Genomic DNA, 20,720 nt, shown 5'->3' on the forward strand with positions numbered 1-20,720 from the left:
ATTCAACATGCTAATTCCTAGGCCTCACACCAGCTTTTTAAAATGCATTTCCCTTATTGTGAGACCCACTGTTTTACCCACTTCTCTCTATGTTGTTTCTGAGGTTTGTGTTTGTTAAACCTTTTGAATTTAAAATTAGGACAGCCACTCCCTGGATGAGCGTAGCTTTGCTTCTTTTCCCTCCTGGGTGATGGGCAATGCTGTCCTTAGGAAGTTCTAGTCTACAGGCCTGTTCAATATCCACCCGAAAGTTCTGCCCAGGACTTAGATCTCAGATGAGAAATGTCTCTTGTCCAAAGATTGATGGTTTAACTTGAGAGAAGGGCAAAAAATTCTCAAGCATGTTAACAAATCTCCCATCCCAGGCACAGCATTGCATAATTGAAGAAGTTAGAAATAGAAACCAGAGGAATTCCTTGGTACAAGAGGTCAGGGAGATAGACTGCCCAGAAGGACTGCAGAGCAAGCTGCTCACTAGCCCCGGGAAACCATTTCTGGCATTGGAAGCCAATCGCTTTGCATTTCCTGCAGCGTTGCTCTAAATGGTTGGTTTCCATTGCTGTAACTGGTGTTGTGTTGGTGCACGTTAATGAACATAGGCCTGAACATAGATGCTCGTGTTAAGTATTTTTTGGTACACAAGCTAAGACTTTCATCCTCTTTGACCCTGCTTTCCATCTTCAAAATGAGGATAGTTACTGTGCTTCCTTTAAAGTGTAGTTGGGAGATCACCTATATTAATTGAAGAAGGATTTATTTATTGGGTGCCTCCATGTACTAGGTCTCATGTTAGAAGTATAAAGACAGGATTCTTGCCTTTGAGGCCATCACAGCCTCTAAAAAGAGAATCTGTGTGTGAAAGCAGTCTACTTCCTGATGCTCTATTGAGCTGGAAACTATTATTTAAAGTGCTACAATAAAATCACTTGCTACAGCTGTAGTTAAGATAGGTAAGTATTAGTTTTATACTTATGGGAGCTGAAGGACGGATTTGGAAAGTCACCTTCTTAAACCTCAGGACCTCCAGAGAAGAATCATCAATGCCTGGGGTGCTATTGGAAGGTCTAAGTCCTCACTAAGGGGAAGAAAAAGAAAGAGTAAGTAAGAGAAGGATGATTAAAAGACAGGAAAATCAAAAAGACTGGAATGAGAAGGCAAGAGGAACAATGCATAGCTGCTAATGTCTGCCTGCAGCTACTCCTTAAGGTACCACCCTGCCAAACGATTCTGTCCTGGTTTTCTCTTTATAAAGCATTTACAACCAGGGATAATGTAAATGTGAGCAAAAAATCTGTTTTCAAGAGAAAACAGCAACTTGCCTTTCATGTTTTAAGATTCATTTCTTCTTCCTTATAAATTATCGCACACATTTTGTTTTCTTTGTTTCGTTGTATTCTACTTCTGAGGGTAATGGGAACCTTTCTTTTATCCTTTCAATTGGGGTTGATGTACACTGTTCTTTGCTTTGAATATTTACCTCATGCTTTCTTTATTTTAACGCAGTTATTTACAAACTTTAGCTGTATCAGAATCACCTGGAGGGCTTCTTTTTTTTTTTTTTTAAAGAAACATCACTTCCTAATTTTTTTTTTAACTTATTTATTTATTTTTGGCTGTGTTGGGTCTTCGTTTCTGTGCGAGGGCTTTCTCTAGTTGTGGCAAGCGGGGACCACTCTTCATCGCGGTGCGCGGGCCTCTCACTGTCGCGGCCTCTCTTGTTGCGGAGCACAAGCTCCAGACGCGCAGGCTCAGTAGTTGTGGCTCATGGGCCCAGTCGCTCTGCGGCACGTGGGATCTTCCCAGACCAGGGCTCGAACCTGTGTCCCCTGCATTGGCAGGTGGACTCTCAACCACTGCGCCACCAGGGAAGCCCCCTGGAGGGCTTCTTAAAACATATAATAGACGTCCGTCTGAACTGCACATCTAGAGTTTCTGATTTTGTTTCTGGTCTGTGGGGTGGAGCCCAAGAACTGCAGTTTAACAAATTCCCAGGTGATGGTGATGCTGCTGGTTGGGGTGGGAGGCACCCCTTTAACATTTCAATAACGTTATTGAATATTGCCTCTCTTCTCCTGAGTTTGGTGGTCTCTCTTCTTCCTATAGAATGTGTTCATTGTAGAATATTGTAATAGAACCTGAGATGTTAAATCTATGGGCTTTTGTGCCATTCCTGTGCTGAAAGTTTATATCGCAAATATTTGGAGATCCCTCTGAATGAATGATTCTGCATGCATGCGGGCAAGGCTTTGCTTTGGTAACAAGAGAAGATACGCTTCCACGTATCCAACTTCTCAGTTCTAAAATGGAACGTGACAGCATGGCAAAGACAGGTGGACTCAATCCAGTCCCAGAAATATTGTGAAGAATCATCTCCGGTGTTCAAGAGTGACCCCAACAGTGTTGATATTATTCCCACTTTGGTTCATATGAGAAGGTCTGGCAAGAGAAGGAGAATTCAATGGTTAGGTCATTGGTTGTGGGCTTTGGACCAAGTTAAGTCACTCTTGAGCTGTGCCACTGGCCAAGTCCATGGCCCTGCTTCCCCAGTGGTAAAATGGGAAAAACAACCATTTCTAGACTCATGGAGTTGCTGGGAGGCTCAAGGGCTGCCAAGTGTGGAAAGTGCTCATGGATCCATCGGCTGCTTCTCATTAGGACCTGGTTTGCTTTCTTTTCCCGCTGTGCAACTCTGGCTGAGGATGTTGCTTTCTGGTCTAAGCTTTGGAGGTGGTGACAGATTGCTGTGCCACACTGAATGGAAAATGTCCTGCCCAGGGGATCTTTGCAAGATAAGGAATCATCACATTATAAGGAAAATTTCCCCACAACCCTTGAAATAGTGTCAAAGCTGCTATTTTCATGAGTTTGGCTGACAAGCATGTTGGGTGAGCTGTCAAAATCCCCAACCTCAAGGGCAGAAAGTTCTTGATTTTGATGGAGAAGCAGATTTGAGGAAAAGAAAGAAATAGAATCAGGTTTTCTCTACTGCTCTGTAGGGTCTTCAGCAGTCGTTTGCTCATCAGTGTTAGATTAGATGGACTCAGAGTTACCAAAGGGGAATTATAGTAGATTATGCTGAATTAGATGCATCCTGGTATCGGAAAGCAATTTTTAAAAGTATAATCTTTTTATTAAAGCATAACACACATACAGAAAAATATACACAGCATGAATATACAGTTTGATGAATTTTTTAAATGAAACACACTCATGCAACCAACACTCAGTTCAGGAAGCAACATCACCAGGACCCCAGACCTTCTTTATGTTCCCCTCCAGTCACTACTATCCCTCCCCTCAAAGCTAAGCACTATCCTGCCTTCTAGCACGCAGACTAATTGTGCCTGTGTTTTTTATTTGACATAAATGGAATCATAGAGGATATAGTCTTTTGTGTCTGGTTTCACTCACTTAACATGTTTGTGATGTTGTGTGTGTGGTTTGAAATTCACCCATTCTAAGTGCTCTATAGTATTCTATTGTGTAAACTAGCCACAGTTTATTGATTCAAATGTCATGGAGATTTTGTTTATTCTTAGTTTTGGTTATTATGAATAGTGATGCTATGAACATCGCCACACAAGCATGTGGTGAATATATGCAAGAGTGTTGTTGGAGTATAACTGTTGTGTTTTCAGGTGAACATGGATTCGCCTTTAGCAAACACTGCCAAACAGTTTTCCAAAGTGGTTGTACCATTGACATGCTAACCAGCAGTACATGAGAGTTCCATTTCCTCCACATCCTTGCCAAAACTTAATTTAGACTGTGGTTTTATTTCAGCCATTGATGTGCATGCCAAAAAAACCAAACCAACCAAACAAAACAGAAAAACAGCAACATGAAAATCAGTACAGAACTCCTCCTGCTCCAATACTGGTATTTCAGTGTTTATTAAGGAAAATATTCTTTTATGGGGGTAATCTCTACATGATGGCTAGTTTAACCTCTCAAAGGATTTGAGTCAATTTATATTAACTCCAAGGGCAGCTGCATCTGGGTGAAGATTGAATATTTCAGTACAGGAAATGTTCTAGCTTTGTCATTGCTACACATCATAAAATTCTTTTTCAGGGCAGATCAACCTGGAAATTCTTCTTTACCTAATCAGATCAGAGAGTATAAATCTCTTCAATTCCCAGAATGGAGAATGTGTGCATGAATTTTAGAGAGAGAAAGAGCCCGAGACCCACAGAGACCATAGAACAGAGTCTATAACATTGCAGTGTCAGAGGTGACATTCTCTGATATGTAGTGTTAGTGGATGGAAATTTATAATGAATATTGGAAGAATTAAAACCTTAAATTATAGCATTGACTGCATATACAAAGAGCAGTAGCAAGAACTCTGGGTATTCAATTAATGGTTGTGTGTATGTGTATGTATGTGTGTGTGTACATAAAGCATGAACTTTGAGAATTGCAGACAGCTATTTCTCTGCAATCAGTATTAAACACAAATACAAAGAACTGATCATTCTAGTGAAACAGATGTGGGAGAAACAGAATAAACAAATCAAAAGATGATAAAGAAAACAGTATTCAAACTGTCCCAAGACAGAGGGTTTTGTCTTAGATAGGGCTGACTAAAGATTTCAGGAATTCCCCATTGAGGTATTGGATAGTAATATCCAGGTTGTAGTTAATTTTATTTTTATCACATTATATTACAATTAATTTTCAATTTCCTGAAGCCTCATTTGCCTGTGGGAACTAAGGAAATAACAACTCAATCTCACTGTCACTGTATCAGTTATCTATTGCCACAGTAACGCTGTGTAACAATCACAAAGCCCAGTCACATGCAGCAATAAACATGTAGTTAGCTTACAAGTTTGTGGGGTTCAGATGATCTGCACTAGACTTGGCAGATTATGGCTGGACTTGTTTGTGTGTCTGTGGTCCTATTTGGCTTAGCTTGGTGACTCTGGCGATCTTGGCTGGACTTGGGCACATGTACGAGGGTTGGCGCTTCTAGCTGAGATGACTGAGAGCAACTTGGCTCCACCCAAAACTCAGTGGAATATAACAAAAAGCATTTATTTAGTTCACAAAGCTGTGGGTCACCAGGGTGGTTCTTCTGCCACAAACTTAGTGGCTTAACATAATACACACTTATTATCTCACAGCTTCTGTGGGTTATGAATCTGAGTATGGCTTAGCCAGGTTCTTTGCTTTAGGGTCTCACCAGCTGCAGTCACAGTGCTGGCTAGGCTGTGCTTTCATCTGGAGGTTTGATTGGGGAAGAGTATACTTCAAACTCACTCAGTTCATTGGCAGAATTCAGTTCCTTACAGCTGTAGCAGTGAGGCCCTCAGTTCCTCCCCCTTTTTTTTGCCTGCCACATGAACCTCTCCACATTGCACACATTTCTGCTTCCTTCTTAAAGGCCAGCAGGAGGGCAAGAGTGACTCTACTGAGATGGAGTCTTGTATGACTAATACAGTCATGTGAGTGACATTCCATCATCTCTACCATACTCTGTTGGTTAGAAACGAGTCACAAGTCCACTCACACTTAAGGGAAGGGGATTCATAAAGCTATGAACTCCAGGAATTGGGAATCACCGGTTGTCACCCTAGAGTCCATCTACCTCAGCTGGCTTTGCTCATGTGTCTTGGGATCAGTTGACTGTCAGCAGATCTAGGGTGGCACATTCACCTGGCAAAGGTAGAGATGCAAGAGTGAGAGTGGAAATGCATAAGTGATTTTTTCAGCCCTCTGCTTGCATACTGTCTGCTAACAACAAATTGCAACTAACTTGTGTCTCATTTGCCCAAGTCACAAGGCTCAGAGGGAGAGTGAGAAGACAGTACACGGTTATCTGGTAAAGGATGTGGATACAGGAAGGGTAGAGAACTGGAGTCATAGACACTGCTCTCACCTTCATCTGCATAATCCAAGAATTCAGCCCTATGGAAATCTCATCCCTCTCTTCCACAGGCCTGCATTTCAGGAAAATCCTAGTGTTCTGTTCGGTGTCTCACAAAACGCTCACAATCCTGGTAGTTTCTCCTGCTCTGGCAAACCCTCTAGACTCTCTGCTGCCTGCAGACTCCCACATAGACTGGAACTTACAAGACCCCCCTGCTATCACCCTTCGTGAGAACACTTAACATCTCAGCAGATGTGCTTTCTCCTAAACTTCTTAAACTAAATAACCTTTCTGTTTCCTACCAGAGGAAGGGAGACTATGGTTATTACCCACTCTGTAATTCTGTTCCTTGTCTCAGAGGATCATTCATGAAATCAGTTTCTATCCACTGTCCCTGTCTTTACAGGGATGAAGCCAAACTCATGGTATCCTCCGCATGCACCCACCACATGTTCAGATAGCTGTAGAACTAACCATCTCTGTGCTCGTCTCTGATTTAAAGGATGCTCCAGGGCTTGTTATAGGCAGGTGCTTCTCAACACTGGTTGCATATTAGAGTCACCCAAGAAGCTTTTAAAAATTCCAGTGCTTGAGACACACCCAAGAACAATCTCTGGGAGTTGGTTCCAGACACTGACATTTTTAAAGTGCCCCCAGATGATTCTGGAATGTAGCCAAGATTGAGAACTCCTATTATAGACAGACATGTAGACCAGGGTGTCTCAAGTAATAATTGCACTTAAGATTCTGGAGCTTAGACTAGGTAGAAAAGTTTATTCCTATTTGACTGTAGTAAAATACATTATCTCTTTCAAAGGATTTTTTTTCATGAGAAGTTTCTCTCTGCCTCTATATATAGATGGAATCACATTTGCTTTGTAATATCCTCTCATCTAGCACCCTGGCACCATAGATGAGAAAAACAAAAGCCCAGAGAGATGTATTCACTTGCCCAAGATCATATGACTAATTAAAGCACAGCTAGGACTGGGTCATGAATTTTCAGTCTTTTCCTCTCTTCAACATCAATCTATTTCTAAAACATGGACTTAAAAGTTTTGGGAGTGACAAGTTGGATTCTATAAGCTTCTCAATATACATAAAACTACCCACGATTTCTGTCATTGACCAAACATAGAAGCAGGTGTTTCAAAAGTTTATGGAAAATGCTAGAAAAACAAATTATATGGACCTTTCTAGAGTGAAACTCTAAAGTCCATCTAATGCCCTTGTCCCCAAAGCTGTCTTTCAGATCATTCCGAAGATTAAACATCCAGTTTTAAAGGGTACACTGGAGTGTCTCAGTGTGCTATTTATTATTGAAAACTTTGGTTATCTTTATTCTAATTTAGACACATAGCTGCTTTGGGGACACAAAGGAAGAAAGAGGGTATTATATGAAATCTTCCTGTTTATCTAATGCCTTTAAAGATAGTTTCTCCAAATAGCCTATGGATATACATTTAATATCTATACTTAAAGTTGCTAAGTTTTGAGAAAAGGAAAAATTCAGGTCTGTACTACATACTTACTGCTCCCTGTGCTGGGGGAAGACAGGAGAGTAAATCCTGCAGCTGTGGATCTTAAAGTGTAATGTGCACCAGTGTCACTCGTGAGGAAGTGGGAAAAGAGAGACTCCTGGCCCAGTGCTCAAAGTTTTGGATCAGTAGGCCTACCATTGTGTAATAACCAGCACTTGTATTTTCTGTGTTCTGATGCTTTGACCTCTGGAGTTTTGCTGACCCCGGAGGGACCTCTCTGTGCTGGCCAATTCCTAGAAACAGTAAACAACGTGCCCTTGAGCATGCTTTTCAAATGCGGACCACTAAAGCCAGCACCCATGCCCCAATCACCTTATTTATCAAGCTTTCACACTCTGGGCCACCACCCACCTGCCCTAATCATCCCAGGGTCAGATACCAGACAACTGGGCACAGTTCCTATGTCCCAGAGCCTGCTGAACTTATTCAAACTAGCTAATCCTAAATCCGTATACCTGCCTCTTCTGTTCCTTCCCGCAGAAACCACAAGAAAGGATCTGTTCCCCCTCCCTATCTCCTGAATGACCCTGGTATTCCCCATGGCATGGCCTGCCCCTTCCTCTTAGTATCTGTGAGTATAACAAAGTACCTTTTTAATGCCAATGATCTCCTGATCTATTGACCTTACCCTACCTCAATAATAATCAAATCTGTATTAAAACAAGTGCGATATAAGAATTTGCATTTCTAACATGTTTTCAGGTGACACTCCTGCTGCTTGTCTTGGGGACACATGTTGAGACCCACTTTCCTGAAATATTTGAAAGCTGCCATGTTATGTCTGTTGGTGGGGAAGGGAAAGTCAGGGGCAGCAGCTGATGGAGGGGTCCTGTGGTAACAGAGAGAGAGTGAAGGTTTTTGTAAAAGCTCTTTTACCCACTTAACCGTCACACTCCTGCACTCAGTAAAGCATTTGACCCTCTAGCTGAGTCCTCATATGAGAGCTGCGTTAGTAACCCTCTATCCCAATGCTGTGATCTTTGCTGAGTTACCTGTGGGAGCATGAGAATACAGAAAGGGGGTGAAGAGCATTGGTTTTAAGTCCAGCTGTGGGTCTGATGTTGAGTTGCAGGACCTTGGAAAATTCACTTCATGTCCCTGAGCCCCAGGTCCTTCTGCTGTAACTTGGTGACAATAATACTTACCTCATAGGGGTAATATTAGCATTAAAAGAGTTAAATGCCAAGAAAGTGCTTAGTCCAGCCCATGGCATATAGTTGGATTTCATAATACAAGCTATTGTTATTGAAGTTATTTTGGGGATAAAACACAGGATGGTAATCAATTGCATTGTCTTGCCCTTTATATAATTTTATGCCTGGCATTTTGAGTTAAGAACAATGGTGTATGATCAAAGGAATCTAAAAATAAGATTCCACTACATTTGTTGTTCCACAAAGCGGAAAACCAGAATCCCCAGATGAAACTCCCTGAGATTGTTCTGTAAGTGATAAAGCTACAAGTGTTGCAATCTTCTCCCAGGATTTTATGCCAGAAGAAAGTTGTGTTGTCCAGGATATGCTTCAGTTTTAGTCCTTCTTTGGCAAGCCCAGTGGTACAACGGTGCACTGTGTCATTTCTCCATATGTGGCCACGTGGTCAGAGCAGTGGCTGTGCAAGAATGGCGCCTTCCAACCCAATGCGTCTGCTGTACGCATCACTTCTGAGTCAGCCACTTCCCGTCACGGATGAGCTTTCACAAGTAAGCGCTTTGAGGTGCTTCAGTAGAAAGGCGGAAATCACTATTTCTTCTTCTATGTTCATCACCAACATACATGACAGATACACTCTGATTATAGTATCCTTTTCATTGTGAGGACCAAATTCGTAGAAAAAAAATTTAATTCCCAGATATCCAGCTGAGTCAAGATTCAATTTAGTCCTTATGCTTTTATGGTGTGTCTTTTGCAATAAAGCACAAGGCACATCTGATATTCTCTGTGAGCTATAATCACTGACAATTTGGCTCAGGACAAATATTACCTATTTTAGTAGGAAAAAAAGGATGTTGAAGAATATTTTAACAAAGTTGATCAAGTGTGCTGAACAAGCAGTTTTTGGGTAACTGGATGATGTGGAGATTTCTACATTGAATGGGTTCATGGCATGAGTGTAACCGATGTTTCCCAAAATTTAAAGCAGTGGTGTTTTTTAATGTGGCTAATAACACACCTGAAGGTCATAACCAGCATTTAAAATTAAATAGAACAAAAGTATCACAGTACACCACCCTTGGTAAGGGTAAGTATGCATAGGGGTGTGTGTGTGTGTGTGTGTGTGTGTGTGTGTGTGTGTGTAGTTTGCAACATACAGCCCACTTCTTCAGTGGATCACGGCTGAAAAATAAGTTTGAAAAACACTGCCTTCATTATTTATTGAAATGGTTTATTTGGGATACTGACAAAACTAAATAACTTTAGATCCCATGGTAAGATTTCTTTTCAGCCTCTTTCATTTCTTCTGATTAGGTAGACAATCTCCATTTGCTGCTAACACATCCTCATCAGCTCTCTAATTTTGTGGGTCTCCCTTTGAAAGGAGGAAAAGCAGGCCTCAGACTCAGAGTCTGGGATAGGAAGGACTTCTCTTTAGGGTAAAAGTGCCACTGATTTTCTGTTAAGTTCCATTGGAGCTTCTTACATACTTCTCGTATCCCATGGAACCATGGTTTCCATTTCTACTTCCATGTTGTTCCACAAGGATTTACTGTTTGTTTATTTTCAGTGACTTGATTTAAGCAAAAAATAGTTGTGAAGAAAATATTAAGTAGTACACTATGGCAAACAATGCTGTAGGGGGTCTGGGACTGGCCAGGGTGATTAGAAACCAGCACCCTTGGTGCCTTTGGCTATGTCACCCTCTCTAGCATTCAGAGCTATCTGGCTCCCCTGTGGCCAGCATGACTGGCACCCTCTTCATGATTGAAGCAGATTAGACTGATTGCCATTGGAGTTCCCAGACTTTCCAGGGGGTGCAGGTAATACTGCATTTCCTCCACAAAATAAGGAAAACACAGGCAGGTATGTCCCAGGAAGTCCTGTGTGCTGACTTCCCACTGCTAGTATCCTATCATTGTACTAACATTTTCACCAGAGACAATATCTTGGGTCTTGGAACCATGTGCTTTTTCTTTGCTGGGCCACACCATCTTGATTTTATTTATTTATTTATTTTTTCTTATACCTAAGCATTGCCTCAGCAGGGAAAAAACACCAACAGGATGGGAAACAAATGAGTTGATGATACAGAGCCCACTGGGGATAGATAACCAAGCTCACATGCCCAGGTTCAGCAGCCACTCCAAGATCTAGCTGTACCTCCTGGCTGGGCCTCTGTGGAAAATTTCCCTTTGTGTACAGGGAAACCTGAGAAAACTAAGCGTGGTCTGAGGTCTGAAGTCCAACTGGCCCCGCTCTCCTTTCTCTGATGGAAGAGCCTAAAAATAAAACAGAGGCAACAAGTGTTAACACAGGCATCATTTCTCTTCCCTGGTACAGATAACACCCCTTTTAGTGCAAGAGTAAGTAGGACAGAGGGTAAATTGAGAGTTGCCTTTGTCCTGTCCTAGACGTGCCTGTATCAACACCAGGGCTAATTTTCTCTTTCCTTCAATTAGCTTGGCACAGTCATTATCATGATTCTTCCCCTTCATGCCCCCGGAGAGCTGCTAAAATGCCATCTGCATCCTCAGTCAACTGGCCACTTCAACATGGGACCTACAGCGGTGACGCCACGCCTTCCCCCACAGGCACGAGTTGTTGCCCCTGCTGGGAAAGGAACCATGTTGACCCCTTGTGTGTCAAGATTCAAGGTCTACCCCAAACCTTCCTCTTCCCTCCTGCATCCCTCCCTGGGCAACATCATTTGGGAGGCGACGCTTTGATCTGGAAGAGAGCTTTGTGAAAGGAGGTTGCAGATTTTGAGGGAAAAGCCCATGTTTCTGCCCACATGGCTTTGGCTGTACTTGCTTGCTAGTTTGAGTGCAGAGAAAATGCAGACAGAATGAAGTGCCTGGGCGATTTATGCCTTTGGCAAATTGTTCTGAGGGCTTGAGAGAAAGAGGAGAGGGGACCAAAGGGCTCTGCATTTCACTGTAAAAATAGCCAGCCTTGGGCTCCTCCTCTTCCTGCTCCTGTCTCCTCTTCTCACAGGGAGAGCTTTTCAAAGGGGTTCCCCTCCCCCATCCTGTTCCCCCTCCCCCACCCCTCCCTTCCAGCATAGCATCTGTGACGCCAGTTCATTTGAATGGCAAGATTTTTCTGAGCTGGGATAAGCGAGATACAGGAAATCACTATTGAAAGACTTCTTTATGCCTGTTGTCATCATCACCTTAGTATGAGGGGACATCCAGAGGGTCCAGTGACGAAAGCAGAGGCCTGGGCCGACAAGGATGCTCGAGGACCCAGAGGTGATAAAGACAGAACTGATCATCCACAGAGGTCAAGGGCCACAGTGAGGTGGTGAACCTCACTTCCTTGGGTCACAGCAGTGGAACTTTAGATCACACCCTGAAACTTCAGATTTTTTTTTAAGAAGTTTTGTTGTCCTGCTGATGACACTCTGGGTGAGGGGGACAAACCAAAACACCAAAATACTCCCCCCAACCAAAAAATAAATTCTTGATGCTTTGTGTACCTGCATAGCCAGGATTACGTATGTGGTGACCAGATGAACTTCCTTAGACTGAATTTTAAGCAATATCTTACCTATTTTTGAATCAACTGCACTCTGCTATAGCTGAGCTCAAACTTAGGGTGATTCTGTTTATACCAAGGATTATCTACATTCAATTTTTGGTTTCCAAAATGTGTAGGTGGAGGCTCCTTTCTAACCTACCTACCTGTCAAATGTTTAGATGGATTGAGGCTCCATAGACCAGAACGGAGTTATTATAGTTTCCTGTTATTCAAGCATCTATGCTACATATACTTAGATCACTGTGGTCCCCAGACCAACAGCATAGGTATCAACATCATCCAAGAACTTGCTAGGAATGCAATTTCTAAGGTTCCAATCCAGGACTATGGAATTAGATGTTCTGGAGGTGGGATCTGTGTTTTTACTAATCCTCCAGGAGATTCTGAGGTAGCCTCAAGATTGAGAATCTCTGATTTAGATAACTCATAAAGCCAGCACTATTTATTTCCTTATTTTACATTTGGTAGTAAAACTGCTAAGAATGAAGATATACCTTCTATCTGGTGGCACAAATAATTTTTATGAAGCTCACAATTTTCATAGGATGTCTCTAAAACAGAAATTAGATGGAATCAAATATAATTATGACCAACTTCATCAAATTGATCCATTCTCAAAGAATTACCTTAAAATATGTATGTTGAATATATGTTGAATCTTTTTCTTTTCACTAATGCTCATTTTGAAATTGGAGAAATAGTTTCTGACTGGGGAAAACAATTGGTCTCAGAAGATCAGAAAGTGGCAATACAGAATTCAGAAAAATTCTTTAAAAATAACTCTAAGAAAAAAAAAGATTTTTTTTCTGGCAACCACCTTGCAAAATGAAAAACTCTTGACATACATCAAATATAGATGCCATCACTTTGTGTTTTTTATGTTTGTTAATAAATGATAGCTAAGTTAATAGAGCACACTGGAATGAGTAAAATTCTCTTTACTCTTTTCAAGATTTCTCAGAGGAATAATATGATTTTTTTCCCCCTTGCTCAGCCACTGTTCCCCAGTATTTCATGGATGGCTCTTGGAAAACAATAGGATGATTTGAATGAAGAAAGAAGAGCAAGATTCTAAATGCAGAGGTAAATCTAAGTGAAACACATCTACTGAAACAGAAGACTTAGGATGCCTAAGCATTTTTATGATATAAATCTTAGGGCAACACAATCAACTACTTAAAAAAAAATTATGTGCATAAAGAGATCTATCAGTAACTGTTCCAGTGGAAGCAACAGCAGTCCTGCAAACTTGATGATGTGTGGTTCACCAACTTCACATTTCAAATAAAGTAGCCAGAAGTGGAAGAAATATGGAAGCCACCAAGTTGTAGACACCAAGACCCTAGAATAAAATGGATTCTAGCTTGTACATCCAATGCGGCCTCCAAGTAGGGCATCTTTCTGAAATCAGTAACATATTTGCAACTCTGACACTTGCTAAGCTTTCCAGGGAAGAATATAAGAGAATGAATGGGTTGGGTGGTCTTGTAAATTCAGTTCTGCCCTCTCAGTTCTCTCATTTAAAATAATTTAATTTCAGTAGAAATATATGTTTTCATACAGTTTTCAGTCTTTGTGAAGGACAAAATTTATTTTAGAACTTCTTTGATGCATAAGTAAGGGTGATTTATATCCATTCTTTTCTGTGTTAGGAAAACAAATGCATGAAATATTTGAGTTGGCAGATTTTTTTTTTTTCTTGCTAGAATTACACTGTGGCTAAGACGGCTTTTGGAACCTGTTTATTTTCCATATTTCTTCATTTGCCAACTAGATTTTCTTAAGAGAAAAGGTTGCTACACTTGGGTTTCCTATGTCGAGAATTCAATAGGAGTTTAATAAATTTGCTGTCTCCTGATTTGCCAGTTCATATCTAGAATATACCCTTTTTTTTATCTCTCATGTTACTGAAGCAGATTTGCTAATGTAATCTGGAATTTGCACTTTCAGCCCTGAAAGAAAACTTAGCTCTCATGTCATGCAACGCTATGATTTTATAGATGAGGAAACTAAAGCATAGAGAGTTAAAGTTACACTGGGACTCATGAGAAAAATTCCAGTAGAATCTGGGACCCTCCTCTCCCCCTGTCCCCCCCATCCCGCCCCCTACAAATCTCCATCTTGGTCTATTTCCATTATGGCCACAGCTATGAACAGTAATTAACAATCAAGTACCAAATAAAGCAATGTGTCATTTTAAATTTCTGGTCCATTTACTTAAGCTTCTTTCCTGCTCCTATCAATGCATAAACCACAGAAGGATGTTCTTAAGACCTGAGCACCTGAGAACATGTATTTCTCATTTTTTTGACTTTGCATATTATGTATTTGACAGTGGCTGGCCTTGAGAAAATCCTTAGCTGTAAAAACATTTTATGTTATTTAAGAAATAACTTTGTCTTTGGTCTGGCATTATTTCATTTTCCTTTTTTAGAATAAAATTTTATTATGTTTATTTTCAAACATACTTTCATAAGGAAAGAGTATATTCTATTGATCCAATAACCCAACCCAGATTCAACAATTACTGAGAGTTTGTGATACTTGTGTAATCTTTTCCTTTCCCTCTCTCTTTTTTTCCTGTATTATTTTAAAGCAAATTCCAGACGTCATTTCATCCCACCTCTACATTCCCCAATAAACATCTCTAAAGAGTTATGGTGATTTTGCTTCATAAACCTGATGCTATTATCACACTTAAAAAGTAGAATTACAAGGTCATCCAGTATCCAGTCAGTGTTAATATTTCCTTGATTGCCTCAAAAATATTTTTAGAGTTGCCTTTTGCCATTATTTATACGTGTGGCTATAGGTTCAGGATTCTAGCAAACATTGCACACTTAAAACAAGAAAGAAAGATGAAGAAGTAAACTTACTTAGCGAGAAGGGTTTTCCCAAATTCTCACAGCTCTAATCTGGATACCATTCAGTGTGACAGGCTTCTCTCTGGGTTCCCACAGCTGGTTAGTGTTTTGAATTCCAGCCTCATGAACTCATATCAGGCTCCACGGGCTAATGCTCGGCACCCAGTCTCGCGCTCATATCTCTGATGACAGAGTAATGGAGCAGCCACGGGCATTGTCGGCCTCTTTCTAAATGCACTGTCATCTGTTTTATTCCTCCATCTCTGCAGGCAGTGAGGGACTCTAATGCCTCTGGGAAGCATTTACATGGCTGTGGAGGTAAAGGTAATGACATTCAGGCATCTTCTGTTGAAAGACCAAAAAATAACCTGCTCCATTGTGAATGAGCTTCTGGATCTTCAGGGTCACAGAGGGTTTGTTTATACGCACACCTTTTCACATCCAGGTTTCTGCCTCTATGTTGAGCTTTGAGAAAGATACATGAAGATAAAATAGGGAGAGAGAGGAAAAAAAAAACATGAAGACATAGCACAATTAGATATAGAGTAAGTAAGTTTAGGCACTGAATTTTGATTATGATTGTCCTATAAGCACATAACAGATACAATTTCTTAGAGAAAAGGCAGTCTTCTGCTTATGGTAAAGGAAATATTTCTTCCAGAAGACGCTACATCTAATCTAAAACATGACAGGCTCTTCTTTAGATCCTCAAGGGGTGCTATTTTAGGGACCCACTTGACTCTCCCCAGTATCTAAAAGACTACACAGTACTTATTAAATGAGACCTGAAATTTAAATTGTTTTTAATTTTTCATAGTGTAAATGTTTTGTCTCCTTTCCATTTGTGTTGATTTATAACTTAATGTGAATAGAGCGTTTATTCCGCCAGCTTTATGGAAGTATAATTGACAAATGAGAATAGGTTTTGAGAATGCATGGAGGAGAGGTCACGCTAGACTTTTTAGAAGTGTAGGGGGCATGCATGGAATAGTGGGCATCACAAATCCGGGTGCCTGTTCTAATGGGGCTTTACACTCTAGGTGGGGAGAAAGGGTCATCAACTTAGAAACAAACTCATAGACAAGGTCACCTCCAATCTTGGTAAGTGGCTACATGGACAATGCTGGGCAGTGTCTGTTGGCAGATACTTAAAGGAGTGTCTCTGGTGGGAACTACTTCACAGAAAGTGTGACGTTTGAACAGGACACGAGTGAGTTGAAGGAACCAGGCATCAGAATTTTCTAGGCAAAGTCCTCAAAGAGAGATTAAACCAGGCCTCAAAGAGGAAGGAATAAAGTGGATTCATGACTGGAGTGTGTGGTTTGTGGCAGATCGTGAGGGCCTTGGAGATCATGGCAGACTGTGGGTCCAGGGCCGGCCTGGCCTCTATACAGCAGGTATGTGAGAATCCTTTGATGGCAGTGATTCTCAGACTTTAGTGGAATTAGAAGCCCCTGAAGCATTTGTTCCAACTCAGATTGCTGGCCCTACCCCAAGGGTTTCTGATGGGGCCTGAAGTTCTGCATTTCTAACAAGTTCCCAGGGGATGCCCAGGCTGCTGGTCCAGCGTCACACCTGGAGAAACACTGCTTCAAAGAGCAGTTCCAGGTGGGCATCATCTTTGTCCATCTTCTGCAGTTACCCCAGAGAAGAGATCTCCAAGCAGAGATGGCAGCTGTTGTGACCTGATTAACACCCTCTTTCCCAGAACACTTTGCTTCTTCTCTTCTTTAGAATCAACATGAACCTGTTTAATATCCACCTGACCCCTCCCCAAAATGGAAAGAGAATTTCCAAGTGCCATCGAATCACCTTATCAAGTCGCTCCCCACAGGTTCCCAGGTGTCCTTGGGGGCAGTGGACTGTGGCAGCCATGGCCCAGGTTTGCAGACAGGGGCTTCTCTCAACAGTCCCTGTATCCCCATCCTCCTCTCATTGTGGGGTTCCCTGAAAATACACTCCATCTCCCCAGACGTTTATACAAGAGTAACAGTTAACAGAGGCCAGCGGAATCGCTGAGATCTCCAAGCAGGAAGTGTTCAGACCGTCAGGAAACACGGGCGAGCAAATGTTTACCGACCGTGTAATTAATATGATGCTTTACCCTGTCTATCGGCCCTTAGCACCATATTTCCTGTTCAGGGCAGTGGAAAGCTAAAATATTAGTTGTTGTTTGACCAAAGGAACAAGTGTCTTCCAAATGAACCCATGATCTATTAGCAGTCCTGCAGAGTCTTCCCATGGGAACAGGCATTTTACTTTGTTTTACAGCTAATTTCTTTCTTACAGCAGGTTCCCAGACACATCAAATGCCTTGCATGTGAGTCTGAAGTTAAGATTTATAGTCCAGGCCCATGTAATTCAATGTCAAACAACTCTGATAACATAAGGGCTGGAAGTCAACCATTTTCTCATGAGTTCTCATAAAAAAGTCATTTTAGCCAAATTGGGTTTGAATAGCGGGTGTGTCTCTGTGATTTGATGGATGCTTCGTACCCAGGAGTCCCTGGGAAGAAGCTGGCTACTTTTGTTTGCTACTGTAGCAACAGAATCTGTAAACAGACAAAGGGATTCCTGGTTGATATTGTTGGAATTTGGATTTTGTTGCTTTTATTCTCTATTGATTTCAAAGGAAAAAGAGAAATACAATGCTTTCTCCTCTGATGGTGCATTGTATCTGCCTTTTCTGTCTTTGATTTCTTTTCCTCTGTCCTATTATTTGCCTGACATCTCTCTGTGGCCCACACATCATGAGGGTCTATTTCCCTAGAATAAAACCACCACTTGTGCCAAGAGTAAGTTGGAAAAGAGGGTGTTTTCTTTGGTTCTTGTCTGTAGGCTCATGGGTTCACAGACGCTTGGAGAAGGAAGGACCTTGGGGAGCACTTAAAATAGTCCCTAATTTACAACTGAAGGGGAAGGGAAGTTGAGTGTCTTTCCCAAAAGTTACAGCTAGCTAGGAGCAAGATCAAAGGTCTAGTGACTCGTCTCTTCCACCCCCCATATAATACCTTGAGTTTTTAACTGGTTGTGGGGTATGAAAGGAGAGGCAAGGTCTTGTTTCCTGTAGCCCAGTGCTTTACAGGTTATGATGTGATCGACTGCTTGTCATATGGAAGCTTGTCACACACAAACTTCCCTGAACAGAGCAGGTGTCCTACCAAGAACAATTCAAAACTCTTGGGGAGAGACCTATACTTTGTTGACGCTGAGCATCTATGGAGGAAAACTGCTTTGGACTTTCTGACGGGGAGTGGAAAACAGGAGAGGTGTTGAGAGTTGCTTCAGGACTCCATGGGGTCCTTCATCTGCAACACAGTGTAGTGAGTTTTTTCTCTTCTTTAAATACCCAGATTAGGAAAAAAAGCAAAACAAAATTAATAAACTACAAAGCAATTCTAAGGGATGACTTTAGTTCCTACAGATCTGGATTTTTTTATAACCTTTGGCATTTATGCAAAGTAAACCAATATGCAACAAGCATGCACATCACCATGTGGAGAAATTTGGACCCTTGGAGGTCTTGCAATTCACAGAAGAGCAAGGACAGGCAGAGCTCAGGTGCTCAGGAATCCTCACGGCCAATAATCTCATGGTGACAGACGGAATGGGTGACAGTGACACTAACGATGATAAAGACAGAGAGCCCTGATGATCACGACAGAGTGTGGAAGTAGGGGTGGGGAGGCCAGCTGGTCTCTCAAATGGCCACGTGGACCCAGCCCCCCAGGTAGTAGCTGTAAATATTAGTGACAAAGACAGAGGAATCAATTCTAAAACAAAGCAGTTGTGGGCGTCTCTTCCACATTGTCTATCTGGGCATAAAGCAAAACTACTCCATGTGTGGTCCAAGGACCAACAGCATCAGTATCACCTGCAGGGCTTGTTAGGAATGTGAATTCTCAGGCTCACTTCAAACCTATTGAATCATAATCACTTGCGGTGGGGTCCAGAAATCTGTTCTAACAAGCTCTCCAGTTGATTCTTGCTCACCCTAAAATTTGAAAAGCACTGGCGAAAACTTGTATTATGAACATATAAATGCAACTTAATGAAGTTGATGGTGTGTTTGTTGGGACTATATCGGAGGATTTGCTTCTTGAGTGTTCAAGTGTGTTTTTTTTCCTTAGCTACTTGGTTATGGATGGAGATAACTGGGATACTAAAAGGGACTTTACTTTTCCTTCTTCGTTCAACTTGGAATTAATTGTAGGAATTATCAATTAACTCTAAGTAATTGAATTAAGCCCCGAAGTCAGATGGCTGTTTCTTAGCATAAAAGGGGACTGAAATTTGGGGTTTTGTACTATCTTTGGACCCAGAAAGTCAGTGGAGAGAAGAAATTTAAACTTCTTCTCCTTTGGAATTTCCAGTCTCTACCTATAGATTTAACATGGTCTCCTGTAGAGAAAAGGGCACCTGCTTTAGAATCAGATCCTGGTTTCAAAATTTGCCTCTGCAACTTAAAAATTGTGTTTCCCTGGACAAGCTACCAATCTCCTTTCAGCCTCTGCTTCTTCATCTGTAAAAGTGGAAGAATAATGCCTCCTTCATAGAGTTCTTATGAGGATTAAAAAGACCAAATGAGATGGTGTAAGCAAAATGGGTAGAAGCGAGATTAGCCCATGACAAAGTCTCACATAAGGGCATATAATTATGGTGATGATGGCTATGATGATAATGATATTGATTCCTGTTATACAAATGTGATTGGGGTCAAAGGGTAGCAGTCTTTCCTCAGTAATTTCTTTCAGAGGTTTTCATGTAAATCTTAGTGAAGTACACCATTTGGCAAAGGATACAGATCATAAGTGGGCACCTCCATGACTTTTGCAAAGTGATTACAAACCAGCACTTAAATCAAGAAACAGGACATGGCCACCCCTTGAAGTCTCCATGCCCCCAACCACTGCTATTCTGATTTTAGCACCAAAGACTAGTTTTTCCTGTGTATGAAACTTTACATAAATTAATCATTTGAGTATATGTTTTTCAGTGTCTGGCTTCTTGTGCTCAAATTTTTTTTTCTTGTGAGATTGATCCATGTCACAGCATGTTATTGTAGATTGTTCATTTTCATTGCTAAAGAGGATCTCATTGTTTAAATACATCATAATTTGTGGATTCTATTCCTGGTAGATATTTGGTAGATATAATTGTCACTTTTGGCTATTATGACTAGTGCTCTATGAATACTTGTGACTTTGTTCCTGGTGAACAAATGTATATATACCCACTGGGTATATACCTGGGAGTAGAATAGTTGGGTCATAGGATATGCATGTGTTTGGTTGTAATCATACTGCCAGATGGTTTTCTAACATCTGGTTTGCACAGATTTATACTCTCATTATCAGAGGATGAGCATTCTAGTTGCTCTAATTTCTCACCAACACTTGATATAGTCTGTTCATTCTGGTAGTGTTTATGGAATCTCACTGGGGTTTTAATTTTCATTTCCCTGATGAATGGCAAAATGGAGCACCTTTTGACCTGGCCACCTAGATATCCTCTTTTGAGAAATGTACATTCCAATCTTTTTCCCATTAAAAAAATTATGTTGTCTTTTTCTTATTGATTTGGAGACATTCTTTATATCTTTATATGTTCTGTTTGTCTGTCCTTTGCCAGATACATTGACTTCAAATTCCTTCTCTTACTCTATAACTTGCCTATTTTCACCCCTGGTAAAATTGTAATTTAATGACTTTTAATTTTTTTAAAATTATTTATTTATTTATAT

At 41.1% G+C, this 20,720-nt stretch overlaps 1 long non-coding RNA gene across 1 annotated transcript; it reads right to left on the reverse strand.

The window, feature by feature from the left end:
* Positions 1 to 1,879: 1,879 nt before the first annotated feature.
* LOC309645939 lies at positions 1,880 to 20,272 on the reverse strand. Its single transcript, XR_014255140.1, has 3 exons — positions 14,990 to 20,272; positions 10,699 to 10,852; positions 1,880 to 5,661 (listed from the first exon to the last, which is right to left on the reverse strand). It is a non-coding gene; the product is annotated as an uncharacterized lncRNA (long non-coding RNA).
* Positions 20,273 to 20,720: the final 448 nt, after the last annotated feature.

This window comes from Balaenoptera physalus (assembly GCF_965194825.1).
Source record: "Balaenoptera physalus genome assembly, chromosome: 16".
In the NCBI taxonomy this organism is placed as follows: domain Eukaryota; kingdom Metazoa; phylum Chordata; class Mammalia; order Artiodactyla; family Balaenopteridae; genus Balaenoptera; species Balaenoptera physalus.